The sequence below is a fragment of the Camelina sativa genome, chromosome 12, assembly GCF_030686135.1.
Source record: "Camelina sativa cultivar CO46 ecotype springtype chromosome 12, ASM3068613v1".
NCBI classification, from domain to species: Eukaryota; Viridiplantae; Streptophyta; class Magnoliopsida; order Brassicales; family Brassicaceae; genus Camelina; species Camelina sativa.
In genome coordinates this window covers 31,144,252-31,156,756 of record NC_141891.1, presented here as the reverse complement: position 1 = coordinate 31,156,756, position 12,505 = coordinate 31,144,252, and the positions used below count along the sequence as shown (strand labels likewise).

The following is a 12,505-nucleotide window of genomic DNA, read 5'->3' as shown; positions in this document are numbered from 1 at the left end:
ATACTATAGTCTTGCGAAACAACCAAAAAAAAAAAAAAGGAGGAGGGATGCAACACGAGGATTTCCCGGGAGGTCACCCATCCTAGTACGACTCTCGCCCAAGCACGCTTAACTGCGGAGTTCTGATGGGATCCGGTGCATTAGTGCTTGTATGATTGCATCCGTTAGTATATCCCATGCAATCGCATATATCCTTTTTTGAAAACTGAATGGATCATTCGATGTGGGTCCCACTTGATATGCAGATCGGTTTAGTCACCTTGGACGTGCTTCCAACGTCGAAAAACAAGCAATAACCATGTCCAAACACTGTTTTGAAGCCGTAACTAATTGTGTCGGGATAAAAAAAAACATCTTAAATGCCTTCAAACGTCAAAATCTGCCCTCGAGAATGGTCCAATGGTACGAAGTCCCATTTCCTTGCCGGAAGATCTCTTGGGGCTTTTCAAAAAGGTATTATGGGTTGCATGGTTCCTCACGGTCTGAAAGTTACGACGTTCTCTATGTACTATAGTCTTGCGAAACAACCAAAAAAAAAAAAAAGGGGGAGGGATGCAACACGAGGACTTCCCGGGAGGTCACCCATCCTAGTATGACTCTCGCTCAAGCACGCTTAACTGCGGAGTTCTGATGGGATCCGGTGCATTAGTGCTGGTATGATCGCATCCGTTAGTATATCCCATGCAATCGCATATATCCTTTTTTGAAAACTGAATGGATCATTCGATGTGGGTCCCACTTGATATGCGGACCGGTTAAGTCACCTTGGAAATGCTTCCAACGTCGAAAAACAAGCGATAACCATGTCCAAACACTGTTTTGGAGCCGTAACTAATTGTGTCGGGATCACAAAAAAACATCTTAAATGCCTTCAAACGTCAAAATCTGCCCTCGAGAATGGTCCAATGGTACGAAGACCGATTGCCTTGCCAGAAGCTCTCTTGGGGCTTTTCAAAAAGGTATTATGGGTTGCATGGTTCCTCACGGTCTGAAAGTTACGACGTTCTCTATATACTATAGTCTTGCGAAACAACCAAAAAAAAAAAAAAAAGGAGGAGGGATGCAACACGAGGATTTCCCGGGAGGTCACCCATCCTAGTACGACTCTCGCCCAAGCACGCTTAACTGCGGAGTTCTGATGGGATCCGGTGCATTAGTGCTTGTATGATTGCATCCGTTAGTATATCCCATGCAATCGCATATATCCTTTTTTGAAAACTGAATGGATCATTCGATGTGGGTCCCACTTGATATGCAGATCGGTTTAGTCACCTTGGACGTGCTTCCAACGTTGAAAAACAAGCGATAACCATGTCCAAACACTGTTTTGGAGCCGTAACTAATTGTGTCGGGATAAAAAAAAACATCTTAAATGCCTTCAAACGTCAAAATCTGCCCTCGAGAATGGTCCAATGGTACCAAGTCCCATTTCCTTGCCAGAAGATCTCTTGGGGCTTTTCAAAAAGGTATTATGGGTTGCATGGTTCCTCACGGTCTAAAAGTTACGACGTTCTCTATGTACTATAGTCTTGCGAAACAACCAAAAAAAAAAAAAAGGGGGAGGGATGCAACACGAGGACTTCCCGGGAGGTCACCCATCCTAGTATGACTCTCGCTCAAGCACGCTTAACTGCGGAGTTCTGATGGGATCCGGTGCATTAGTGCTGGTATGACCGCATCCGTTAGTATATCCCATGCAATCGCATATATCCTTTTTTGAAAACTGAATGGATCATTCGATGTGTGTCCCACTTGATATGCGGACCGGTTTAGTCACCTTGGAAATGCTTCCAACGTCGAAAAACAAGCGATAACCATGTCCAAACACTGTTTTGGAGCCGTAACTAATTGTGTCGGGATCACAAAAAAACATCTTAAATGCCTTCAAACGTCAAAATCTGCCCTCGAGAATGGTCCAATGGTACGAAGACCGATTGCCTTGCCAGAAGCTCTCTTGGGGCTTTTCAAAAAGGTATTATGGGTTGCATGGTTCCTCACGGTCTGAAAGTTACGACGTTCTCTATATACTATAGTCTTGCGAAACAACCAAAAAAAAAAAAAAGGAGGAGGGATGCAACACGAGGATTTCCCGGGAGGTCACCCATCCTAGTACGACTCTCGCCCAAGCACGCTTAACTGCGGAGTTCTGATGGGATCCGGTGCATTAGTGCTTGTATGATTGCATCCGTTAGTATATCCCATGCAATCGCATATATCCTTTTTTGAAAACTGAATGGATCATTCGATGTGGGTCCCACTTGATATGCAGATCGGTTTAGTCACCTTGGACGTGCTTCCAACGTCGAAAAACAAGCAATAACCATGTCCAAACACTGTTTTGAAGCCGTAACTAATTGTGTCGGGATAAAAAAAAACATCTTAAATGCCTTCAAACGTCAAAATCTGCCCTCGAGAATGGTCCAATGGTACGAAGTCCCATTTCCTTGCCGGAAGATCTCTTGGGGCTTTTCAAAAAGGTATTATGGGTTGCATGGTTCCTCACGGTCTGAAAGTTACGATGTTCTCTATGTACTATAGTCTTGCGAAACAACCAAAAAAAAAAAAGGGGGGGAGGGATGCAACACGAGGACTTCCCGGGAGGTCACCCATCCTAGTCGACTCTCGCCCAAGCACGCTTAACTGCGGAGTTCTGATGGGATCCGGTGCATTAGTGCTGGTATGATCGCATCCGTTAGTATATCCCATGCAATCGCATATATCCTTTTTTGAAAACTGAATGGATCATTCGATGTGGGTCCCACTTGATATGCGGACCGGTTTAGTCACCTTGGAAATGCTTCCAACGTCGAAAAACAAGCGATAAGCATGTCCAAACACTGTTTTGGAGCCGTAACTAATTGTGTCGGGATCACAAAAAAACATCTTAAATGCCTTCAAACGTCAAAATCTGCCCTCGAGAATGGTCCAATGGTACGAAGACCGATTGCCTTGCCAGAAGCTCTCTTGGGGCTTTTCAAAAAGGTATTATGGGTTGCATGGTTCCTCACGGTCTGAAAGTTACGACGTTCTCTATATACTATAGTCTTGCGAAACAACCAAAAAAAAAAAAAAAAGGAGCAGGGATGCAACACGAGGATTTCCCGGGAGGTCACCCATCCTAGTACGACTCTCGCCCAAGCACGCTTAACTGCGGAGTTCTGATGGGATCCGGTGCATTAGTGCTTGTATGATTGCATCCGTTAGTATATCCCATGCAATCGCATATATCCTTTTTTGAAAACTGAATGGATCATTCGATGTGGGTCCCACTTGATATGCGGATCGGTTTAGTCACCTTGGACGTGCTTCCAACGTCGAAAAACAAGCAATAACTATGTCCAAACACTGTTTTGAAGCCGTAACTAATTGTGTCGGGATAAAAAAAAACATCTTAAATGCCTTCAAACGTCAAAATCTGCCCTCGAGAATGGTCCAATGGTACGAAGTCCCATTTCCTTGCCAGAAGATCTCTTGGGGCTTTTCAAAAAGGTATTATGGGTTGCATGGTTCGTCACGGTCTGAAAGTTACGACGTTCTCTATGTACTATAGTCTTGCGAAACAACCAAAAAAAAAAAAAGGGGGGAGGGATGCAACACGAGGACTTCCCGGGAGGTCACCCATCCTAGTCGACTCTCGCCCAAGCACGCTTAACTGCGGAGTTCTGATGGGATCCGGTGCATTAGTGCTGGTATGATCGCATCCGTTAGTATATCCCATGCAATCGCATATATCCTTTTTTGAAAACTGAATGGATCATTCGATGTGGGTCCCACTTGATATGCGGACCGGTTTAGTCACCTTGGAAATGCTTCCAACGTCGAAAAACAAGCGATAAGCATGTCCAAACACTGTTTTGGAGCCGTAACTAATTGTGTCGGGATCACAAAAAAACATCTTAAATGCCTTCAAACGTCAAAATCTGCCCTCGAGAATGGTCCAATGGTACGAAGACCGATTGCCTTGCCAGAAGCTCTCTTGGGGCTTTTCAAAAAGGTATTATGGGTTGCATGGTTCCTCACGGTCTGAAAGTTACGACGTTCTCTATATGCTATAGTCTTGCGAAACAACCAAAAAAAAAAAAAAAGGAGCAGGGATGCAACACGAGGATTTCCCGGGAGGTCACCCATCCTAGTACGACTCTCGCCCAAGCACGCTTAACTGCGGAGTTCTGATGGGATCCGGTGCATTAGTGCTTGTATGATTGCATCCGTTAGTATATCCCATGCAATCGCATATATCCTTTTTTGAAAACTGAATGGATCATTCGATGTGGGTCCCACTTGATATGCGGATCGGTTTAGTCACCTTGGACGTGCTTCCAACGTCGAAAAACAAGCAATAACTATGTCCAAACACTGTTTTGAAGCCGTAACTAATTGTGTCGGGATAAAAAAAAACATCTTAAATGCCTTCAAACGTCAAAATCTGCCCTCGAGAATGGTCCAATGGCACAAAGACCCATTGCCTTGCCAGAAGCTCTCTTGGGGCTTTTCAAAAAGGTATTATGGGTTGCATGGTTCCTCACGGTCTGAAAGTTACGACGTTCTCTATGTACTATAGTCTTGCGAAACAACCAAAAAAAAAAAAAGGGGGGAGGGATGCAACACGAGGACTTCCCGGGAGGTCACCCATCCTAGTCGACTCTCGCCCAAGCACGCTTAACTGCGGAGTTCTGATGGGATCCGGTGCATTAGTGCTGGTATGATCGCATCCGTTAGTATATCCCATGCAATCGCATATATCCTTTTTTGAAAACTGAATGGATCATTCGATGTGGGTCCCACTTGATATGCGGACCGGTTTAGTCACCTTGGAAATGCTTCCAACGTCGAAAAACAAGCGATAAGCATGTCCAAACACTGTTTTGGAGCCGTAACTAATTGTGTCGGGATCACAAAAAAACATCTTAAATGCCTTCAAACGTCAAAATCTGCCCTCGAGAATGGTCCAATGGTACAAAGACCCATTGCCTTGCCAGAAGCTCTCTTGGGGCTTTTCAAAAAGGTATTATGGGTTGCATGGTTCCTCACGGTCTGAAAGTTACGACGTTCTCTATGTACTATAGTCTTGCGAAACAACCAAAAAAAAAAAAAAAGGAGGAGGGATGCAACACGAGCATTTCCCGGGAGGTCACCCATCCTAGTACGACTCTCGCCCAAGCACGCTTAATTGCGGAGTTCTGATGGGATCCGGTGCATTAGTGCTTGGATGATCGCATCCGTTAGTATATCCCATGCAATCGCATATATCCTTTTTTGAAAACTGAATGGATCATTCGATGTGGGTCCCACTTGATATGCGGATCGGTTTAGTCACCTTGGACGTGCTTCCAACGTCGAAAAACAAGCGATAACCATGTCCAAACACTGTTTTGGAGCCGTAACTAATTGTGTCGGGATAAAAAAAAACATCTTAAATGCCTTCAAACGTCAAAATCTGCCCTCGAGAATGGTCAAATGGTACGAAGTCCCATTTCCTTGCCAGGAGATCTCTTGGGGCTTTTCAAAAAGGTATTATGGGTTGCATGGTTCCTCACGGTCTGAAAGTTACGACGTTCTCTATGTACTATAGTCTTGCGAAACAACCAAAAAAAAAAAAAGGGGGAGGGATGCAACACGAGGACTTCCCGGGAGGTCACCCATCCTAGTACGACTCTCGCCCAAGCACGCTTAACTGCGGAGTTCTGATGGGATCCGGTGCATTAGTGCTGGTATGATCGCATCCGTTAGTATATCCCATGCAATGGTATATATCCTTTTTTGAAAACTGAATGGATCATTCGATGTGTGTCCCACTTGATATGCGGACCGGTTTAGTCACCTTGGAAATGCTTCCAACGTCGAAAAACAAGCGATAACCATGTCCAAACACAGTTTTGGAGCCGTAACTAATTGTGTCGGGATAAAAAAAAAACATCTTAAATGCCTTCAAACGTCAAAATCTGCCCTCGAGAATGGTCCAATGGTACGAAGACCGATTGCCTTGCCAGAAGCTCTCTTCGGGCTTTTCCAAAAGGTATTATGGGTTGCGTGGTTCCTCACGGTCTGAAAGTTACGACGTTCTCTATGTAATATATTCTTGCGAAACAACCAAAAAAAAAAAAAAAGGGGGGAGGGATGCAACACGAGGACTTCCCGGGAGGTCACCCATCCTAGTACGACTCTCGCCCAAGCACGCTTAACTGCGGAGTTCTGATGGGATCCGGTGCATTAGTGCTGGTATGATCGCATCCGTTAGTATATCCCATGCAATCGCATATATCCTTTTTTGAAAACTGAATGGATCATTCGATGTGGGTCCCACTTGATATGCGGACCGGTTTAGTCACCTTGGAAATGCTTCCAACGTCGAAAAACAAGCGATAAGCATGTCCAAACACTGTTTTGGAGCCGTAACTAATTGTGTCGGGATCACAAAAAAACATCTTAAATGCCTTCAAACGTCAAAATCTGCCCTCGAGAATGGTCCAATGGTACGAAGACCGATTGCCTTGCCAGAAGCTCTCTTGGGGCTTTTCAAAAAGGTATTATGGGTTGCATGGTTCCTCACGGTCTGAAAGTTACGACGTTCTCTATATACTATAGTCTTGCGAAACAACCAAAAAAAAAAAAAAAAGGAGGAGGGATGCAACACGAGGATTTCCCGGGAGGTCACCCATCCTAGTACGACTCTCGCCCAAGCACGCTTAACTGCGGAGTTCTGATGGGATCTGGTGCATTAGTGCTTGTATGATTGCATCCGTTAGTATATCCCATGCAATCGCATATATCTTTTTTTGAAAACTGAATGGATCATTCGATGTGGGTCCCACTTGATATGCGGATCGGTTTAGTCACCTTGGAAGTGCTTCCAACGTCGAAAAACAAGCAATAACCATGTCCAAACACTGTTTTGAAGCCGTAACTAATTGTGTCGGGATAAAAAAAAACATCTTAAATGCCTTCAAACGTCAAAATCTGCCCTCGAGAATGGTCCAATGGTACGAAGTCCCATTTCCTTGCCGGAAGATCTCTTGGGGCTTTTCAAAAAGGTATTATGGGTTGCATGGTTCCTCACGGTCTGAAAGTTACGACGTTCTCTATGTACTATAGTCTTGCGAAACAACCAAAAAAAAAAAAAGGGGGGAGGGATGCAACACGAGGACTTCCCGGGAGGTCACCCATCCTAGTCGACTCTCGCCCAAGCACGCTTAACTGCGGAGTTCTGATGGGATCCGGTGCATTAGTGCTGGTATGATCGCATCCGTTAGTATATCCCATGCAATCGCATATATCCTTTTTTGAAAACTGAATGGATCATTCGATGTGGGTCCCACTTGATATGCGGACCGGTTTAGTCACCTTGGAAATGCTTCCAACGTCGAAAAACAAGCGATAAGCATGTCCAAACACTGTTTTGGAGCCGTAACTAATTGTGTCGGGATCACAAAAAAACATCTTAAATGCCTTCAAACGTCAAAATCTGCCCTCGAGAATGGTCCAATGGTACGAAGACCGATTGCCTTGCCAGAAGCTCTCTTGGGGCTTTTCAAAAAGGTATTATGGGTTGCATGGTTCCTCACGGTCTGAAAGTTACGACGTTCTCTATATACTATAGTCTTGCGAAACAACCAAAAAAAAAAAAAAAAGGAGGAGGGATGCAACACGAGGATTTCCCGGGAGGTCACCCATCCTAGTACGACTCTCGCCCAAGCACGCTTAACTGCGGAGTTCTGATGGGATCTGGTGCATTAGTGCTTGTATGATTGCATCCGTTAGTATATCCCATGCAATCGCATATATCTTTTTTTGAAAACTGAATGGATCATTCGATGTGGGTCCCACTTGATATGCGGATCGGTTTAGTCACCTTGGAAGTGCTTCCAACGTCGAAAAACAAGCAATAACCATGTCCAAACACTGTTTTGAAGCCGTAACTAATTGTGTCGGGATAAAAAAAAACATCTTAAATGCCTTCAAATGTCAAAATCTGCCCTCGAGAATGGTCCAATGGTACGAAGTCCCATTTCCTTGCCGGAAGATCTCTTGGGGCTTTTCAAAAAGGTATTATGGGTTGCATGGTTCCTCACGGTCTGAAAGTTACGACGTTCTCTATGTACTATAGTCTTGCGAAACAACCAAAAAAAAAAAAAGGGGGGAGGGATGCAACACGAGGACTTCCCGGGAGGTCACCCATCCTAGTCGACTCTCGCCCAAGCACGCTTAACTGCAGAGTTCTGATGGGATCCGGTGCATTAGTGCTGGTATGATCGCATCCGTTAGTATATCCCATGCAATCGCATATATCCTTTTTTGAAAACTGAATGGATCATTCGATGTGGGTCCCACTTGATATGCGGACCGGTTTAGTCACCTTGGAAATGCTTCCAACGTCGAAAAACAAGCGATAAGCATGTCCAAACACTGTTTTGGAGCCGTAACTAATTGTGTCGGGATCACAAAAAAACATCTTAAATGCCTTCAAACGTCAAAATCTGCCCTCGAGAATGGTCCAATGGTACGAAGACCGATTGCCTTGCCAGAAGCTCTCTTGGGGCTTTTCAAAAAGGTATTATGGGTTGCATGGTTCCTCACGGTCTGAAAGTTACGACGTTCTCTATATACTATAGTCTTGCGAAACAACCAAAAAAAAAAAAAAAAAGGAGGAGGGATGCAACACGAGGATTTCCCGGGAGGTCACCCATCCTAGTACGACTCTCGCCCAAGCACGCTTAACTGCGGAGTTCTGATGGGATCTGGTGCATTAGTGCTTGTATGATTGCATCCGTTAGTATATCCCATGCAATCGCATATATCTTTTTTTGAAAACTGAATGGATCATTCGATGTGGGTCCCACTTGATATGCGGATCGGTTTAGTCACCTTGGAAGTGCTTCCAACGTCGAAAAACAAGCAATAACCATGTCCAAACACTGTTTTGAAGCCGTAACTAATTGTGTCGGGATAAAAAAAAACATCTTAAATGCCTTCAAACGTCAAAATCTGCCCTCGAGAATGGTCCAATGGTACGAAGTCCCATTTCCTTGCCGGAAGATCTCTTGGGGCTTTTCAAAAAGGTATTATGGGTTGCATGGTTCCTCACGGTCTGAAAGTTACGACGTTCTCTATGTACTATAGTCTTGCGAAACAACCAAAAAAAAAAAAAGGGGGGAGGGATGCAACACGAGGACTTCCCGGGAGGTCACCCATCCTAGTCGACTCTCGCCCAAGCACGCTTAACTGCGGAGTTCTGATGGGATCCGGTGCATTAGTGCTGGTATGATCGCATCCGTTAGTATATCCCATGCAATCGCATATATCCTTTTTTGAAAACTGAATGGATCATTCGATGTGGGTCCCACTTGATATGCGGACCGGTTTAGTCACCTTGGAAATGCTTCCAACGTCGAAAAACAAGCGATAAGCATGTCCAAACACTGTTTTGGAGCCGTAACTAATTGTGTCGGGATCACCAAAAAACATCTTAAATGCCTTCAAACGTCAAAATCTGCCCTCGAGAATGGTCCAATGGTACGAAGACCCATTGCCTTGCCAGAAGCTCTCTTGGGGCTTTTCAAAAAGGTATTATGGGTTGCATGGTTCCTCACGGTCTGAAAGTTACGACGTTCTCTATGTACTATAGTCTTGCGAAACAACCAAAAAAAAAAAAAAAGGAGGAGGGATGCAACACGAGTATTTCCCGGGAGGTCACCCATCCTAGTACGACTCTCGCCCAAGCACGCTTAATTGCGGAGTTCTGATGGGATCCGGTGCATTAGTGCTTGTATGATCGCATCCGTTAGTATATCCCATGCAATCGCATATATCCTTTTTTGAAAACTGAATGGATCATTCGATGTGGGTCCCACTTGATATGCGAATCGGTTTAGTCACCTTGGACGTGCTTCCAACATCGAAAAACAAGCGATAACCATGTCCAAACACTGTTTTGGAGCCGTAACTAATTGTGTCGGGATAAAAAAAAACATCTTAAATGCCTTCAAACGTCAAAATCTGCCCTCGAGAATGGTCCAATGGTACGAAGTCCCATTTCCTTGCCAGGAGATCTCTTGGGGCTTTTCAAAAAGGTATTATGGGTTGCATGGTTCCTCACGGTCTGAAAGTTACGACGTTCTCTATGTACTATAGTCTTGCGAAACAACCAAAAAAAAAAAAAGGGGGAGGGATGCAACACGAGGACATCCCGGGAGGTCACCCATCCTAGTACGACTCTCGCCCAAGCACGCTTAACTGCGGAGTTCTGATGGGATCCGGTGCATTAGTGCTGGTATGATCGCATCCGTTAGTATATCCCATGCAATGGCATATATCCTTTTTTGAAAACTGAATGGATCATTCGATGTGTGTCCCACTTGATATGCGGACCGGTTTAGTCACCTTGGAAATGCTTCCAACGTCGAAAAACAAGCGATAACCATGTCCAAACACAGTTTTGGAGCCGTAACTAATTGTGTCGGGATCACAAAAAAACATCTTAAATGCCTTCAAACGTCAAAATCTGCCCTCGAGAATGGTCCAATGGTACGAAGACCGATTGCCTTGCCAGAAGCTCTCTTGGGGCTTTTCAAAAAGGTATTATGGGTTGCATGGTTCCTCACGGTCTGAAAGTTACGACGTTCTCTATATACTATAGTCTTGCGAAACAACCAAAAAAAAAAAAAAAGGAGGAGGGATGCAACACGAGGATTTCCCGGGAGGTCACCCATCCTAGTACGACTCTCGCCCAAGCACGCTTAACTGCGGAGTTCTGATGGGATCCGGTGCATTAGTGCTTGTATGATTGCATCCGTTAGTATATCCCATGCAATCGCATATATCCTTTTTTGAAAACTGAATGGATCATTCGATGTGGGTCCCACTTGATATGCGGATCGGTTTAGTCACCTTGGACGTGCTTCCAACGTCAAAAAACAAGCGATAACCATGTCCAAACACTGTTTTGGAGCCGTAACTAATTGTGTCGGGATAAAAAAAAAACATCTTAAATGCCTTCAAACGTCCAAATCTGCCCTCGAGAATGGTCCAATGGCACGAAGACCCATTGCCTTGCCAGAAGCTCTCTTCGGGCTTTTCCAAAAGGTATTATGGGTTGCGTGGTTCCTCACGGTCTGAAAGTTACGACGTTCTCTATGTACTATATTCTTGCGAAACAACCAAAAAAAAAAAAAAAGGGGGAGGGATGCAACACGAGGACTTCCCGGGAGGTCACCCATCCTAGTACGACTCTCGCCCAAGCACGCTTAACTGCGGAGTTCTGATGGGATCCGGTGCATTAGTGCTGGTATGATCGCATCCGTTAGTATATCCCATGCAATCGCATATATCCTTTTTTGAAAACTGAATGGATCATTCGATGTGGGTCCCACTTGATATGCGGACCGGTTTAGTCACCTTGGAAATGCTTCCAACGTCGAAAAACAAGCGATAACCATGTCCAAACACTGTTTTGGAGCCGTAACTAATTGTGTCGGGATCACAAAAAAACATCTTAAATGCCTTCAAACGTCAAAATCTGCCCTCGAGAATGGTCCAATGGTACGAAGACCCATTGCCTTGCCAGAAGCTCTCTTGGGGCTTTTCAAAAAGGTATTATGGGTTGCATGGTTCCTCACGGTCTGATAGTTACGACGTTCTCTATGTACTATAGTCTTGCGAAACAACCAAAAAAAAAAAAAAAGGAGGAGGGATGCAACACGAGCATTTCCCGGGAGGTCACCCATCTTAGTACGACTCTCGCCCAAGCACGCTTAACTGCGGAGTTCTGATGGGATCCGGTGCATTAGTGCTTGTATGATCGCATCCGTTAGTATATCCCATGCAATCGCATATATCCTTTTTTGAAAACTGAATGGATCATTCGATGTGGGTCCCACTTGATATGCGGATCGGTTTAGTCACCTTGGACGTGCTTCCAACGTCGAAAAACAAGCGATAACCATGTCCAAACACTGTTTTGGAGCCGTAACTAATTGTGTCGGGATAAAAAAAAACATCTTAAATGCCTTCAAACGTCAAAATCTGCCCTCGAGAATGGTCCAATGGTACGAAGTCCCATTTCCTTGCCAGGAGATCTCTTGGGGCTTTTCAAAAAGGTATTATGGGTTGCATGGTTCCTCACGGTCTGAAAGTTACGACGTTCTCTATGTACTATAGTCTTGCGAAACAACCAAACAAAAAAAAAGGGGGAGGGATGCAACACGAGGACTTCCCGGGAGGTCACCCATCCTAGTACGACTCTCGCCCAAGCACGCTTAACTGCGGAGTTCTGATGGGATCCGGTGCATTAGTGCTGGTATGATCGCATCCGTTAGTATATCCCATGCAATGGCATATATCCTTTTTTGAAAACTGAATGGATCATTCGATGTGTGTCCCACTTGATATGCGGACCGGTTTAGTCACCTTGGAAATGCTTCCAACGTCGAAAAACAAGCGATAACCATGTCCAAACACAGTTTTGGAGCCGTAACTAATTGTGTCGGGATCACAAAAAAACATCTTAAAT

At 44.7% G+C, this 12,505-nt stretch overlaps 12 non-coding genes and 13 pseudogenes across 12 annotated transcripts; all 25 read right to left on the bottom strand.

The window, feature by feature from the left end:
• Positions 1 to 44: 44 nt before the first annotated feature.
• LOC147931470 (5S ribosomal RNA) lies at positions 45 to 163 on the bottom strand. Its single transcript, XR_015576477.1, has one exon. It is a non-coding gene; the product is annotated as a 5S ribosomal RNA (ribosomal RNA).
• Positions 164 to 549: 386 nt separating this feature from the next.
• On the bottom strand, positions 550 to 668 carry LOC147931469 (5S ribosomal RNA; annotated as a pseudogene).
• Positions 669 to 1,057: 389 nt separating this feature from the next.
• On the bottom strand, positions 1,058 to 1,176 carry LOC147931468 (5S ribosomal RNA). The gene has a single exon (XR_015576476.1). It is a non-coding gene; the product is annotated as a 5S ribosomal RNA (ribosomal RNA).
• A 386-nt stretch (positions 1,177 to 1,562) lies between these two features.
• Positions 1,563 to 1,681, bottom strand: LOC147931467 (5S ribosomal RNA; annotated as a pseudogene).
• A 387-nt stretch (positions 1,682 to 2,068) lies between these two features.
• LOC147931466 (5S ribosomal RNA) lies at positions 2,069 to 2,187 on the bottom strand. The gene has a single exon (XR_015576475.1). It is a non-coding gene; the product is annotated as a 5S ribosomal RNA (ribosomal RNA).
• A 386-nt stretch (positions 2,188 to 2,573) lies between these two features.
• On the bottom strand, positions 2,574 to 2,691 carry LOC147931465 (5S ribosomal RNA; annotated as a pseudogene).
• Positions 2,692 to 3,080: 389 nt separating this feature from the next.
• Positions 3,081 to 3,199, bottom strand: LOC147931464 (5S ribosomal RNA). Its single transcript, XR_015576474.1, has one exon. It is a non-coding gene; the product is annotated as a 5S ribosomal RNA (ribosomal RNA).
• Positions 3,200 to 3,585: 386 nt separating this feature from the next.
• On the bottom strand, positions 3,586 to 3,703 carry LOC147931463 (5S ribosomal RNA; annotated as a pseudogene).
• A 388-nt stretch (positions 3,704 to 4,091) lies between these two features.
• LOC147931462 (5S ribosomal RNA) lies at positions 4,092 to 4,210 on the bottom strand. Its single transcript, XR_015576473.1, has one exon. It is a non-coding gene; the product is annotated as a 5S ribosomal RNA (ribosomal RNA).
• Positions 4,211 to 4,596: 386 nt separating this feature from the next.
• Positions 4,597 to 4,714, bottom strand: LOC147931461 (5S ribosomal RNA; annotated as a pseudogene).
• Positions 4,715 to 5,102: 388 nt separating this feature from the next.
• LOC147931460 (5S ribosomal RNA) lies at positions 5,103 to 5,221 on the bottom strand (annotated as a pseudogene).
• A 385-nt stretch (positions 5,222 to 5,606) lies between these two features.
• On the bottom strand, positions 5,607 to 5,725 carry LOC147931459 (5S ribosomal RNA). Its single transcript, XR_015575673.1, has one exon. It is a non-coding gene; the product is annotated as a 5S ribosomal RNA (ribosomal RNA).
• A 389-nt stretch (positions 5,726 to 6,114) lies between these two features.
• LOC147931458 (5S ribosomal RNA) lies at positions 6,115 to 6,233 on the bottom strand. The gene has a single exon (XR_015575672.1). It is a non-coding gene; the product is annotated as a 5S ribosomal RNA (ribosomal RNA).
• Positions 6,234 to 6,622: 389 nt separating this feature from the next.
• On the bottom strand, positions 6,623 to 6,741 carry LOC147931457 (5S ribosomal RNA; annotated as a pseudogene).
• Positions 6,742 to 7,127: 386 nt separating this feature from the next.
• Positions 7,128 to 7,245, bottom strand: LOC147931456 (5S ribosomal RNA; annotated as a pseudogene).
• A 389-nt stretch (positions 7,246 to 7,634) lies between these two features.
• Positions 7,635 to 7,753, bottom strand: LOC147931455 (5S ribosomal RNA; annotated as a pseudogene).
• A 386-nt stretch (positions 7,754 to 8,139) lies between these two features.
• LOC147931454 (5S ribosomal RNA) lies at positions 8,140 to 8,257 on the bottom strand (annotated as a pseudogene).
• A 390-nt stretch (positions 8,258 to 8,647) lies between these two features.
• Positions 8,648 to 8,766, bottom strand: LOC147931453 (5S ribosomal RNA; annotated as a pseudogene).
• Positions 8,767 to 9,152: 386 nt separating this feature from the next.
• LOC147931452 (5S ribosomal RNA) lies at positions 9,153 to 9,270 on the bottom strand (annotated as a pseudogene).
• A 388-nt stretch (positions 9,271 to 9,658) lies between these two features.
• Positions 9,659 to 9,777, bottom strand: LOC147931451 (5S ribosomal RNA; annotated as a pseudogene).
• Positions 9,778 to 10,162: 385 nt separating this feature from the next.
• On the bottom strand, positions 10,163 to 10,281 carry LOC147931450 (5S ribosomal RNA). The gene has a single exon (XR_015576233.1). It is a non-coding gene; the product is annotated as a 5S ribosomal RNA (ribosomal RNA).
• Positions 10,282 to 10,669: 388 nt separating this feature from the next.
• LOC147931449 (5S ribosomal RNA) lies at positions 10,670 to 10,788 on the bottom strand. Its single transcript, XR_015576471.1, has one exon. It is a non-coding gene; the product is annotated as a 5S ribosomal RNA (ribosomal RNA).
• A 388-nt stretch (positions 10,789 to 11,176) lies between these two features.
• On the bottom strand, positions 11,177 to 11,295 carry LOC147931448 (5S ribosomal RNA). The gene has a single exon (XR_015575670.1). It is a non-coding gene; the product is annotated as a 5S ribosomal RNA (ribosomal RNA).
• A 388-nt stretch (positions 11,296 to 11,683) lies between these two features.
• Positions 11,684 to 11,802, bottom strand: LOC147931447 (5S ribosomal RNA). Its single transcript, XR_015576529.1, has one exon. It is a non-coding gene; the product is annotated as a 5S ribosomal RNA (ribosomal RNA).
• A 385-nt stretch (positions 11,803 to 12,187) lies between these two features.
• Positions 12,188 to 12,306, bottom strand: LOC147931446 (5S ribosomal RNA). The gene has a single exon (XR_015575669.1). It is a non-coding gene; the product is annotated as a 5S ribosomal RNA (ribosomal RNA).
• Between the last annotated feature and the right edge of the window lie 199 nt (positions 12,307 to 12,505).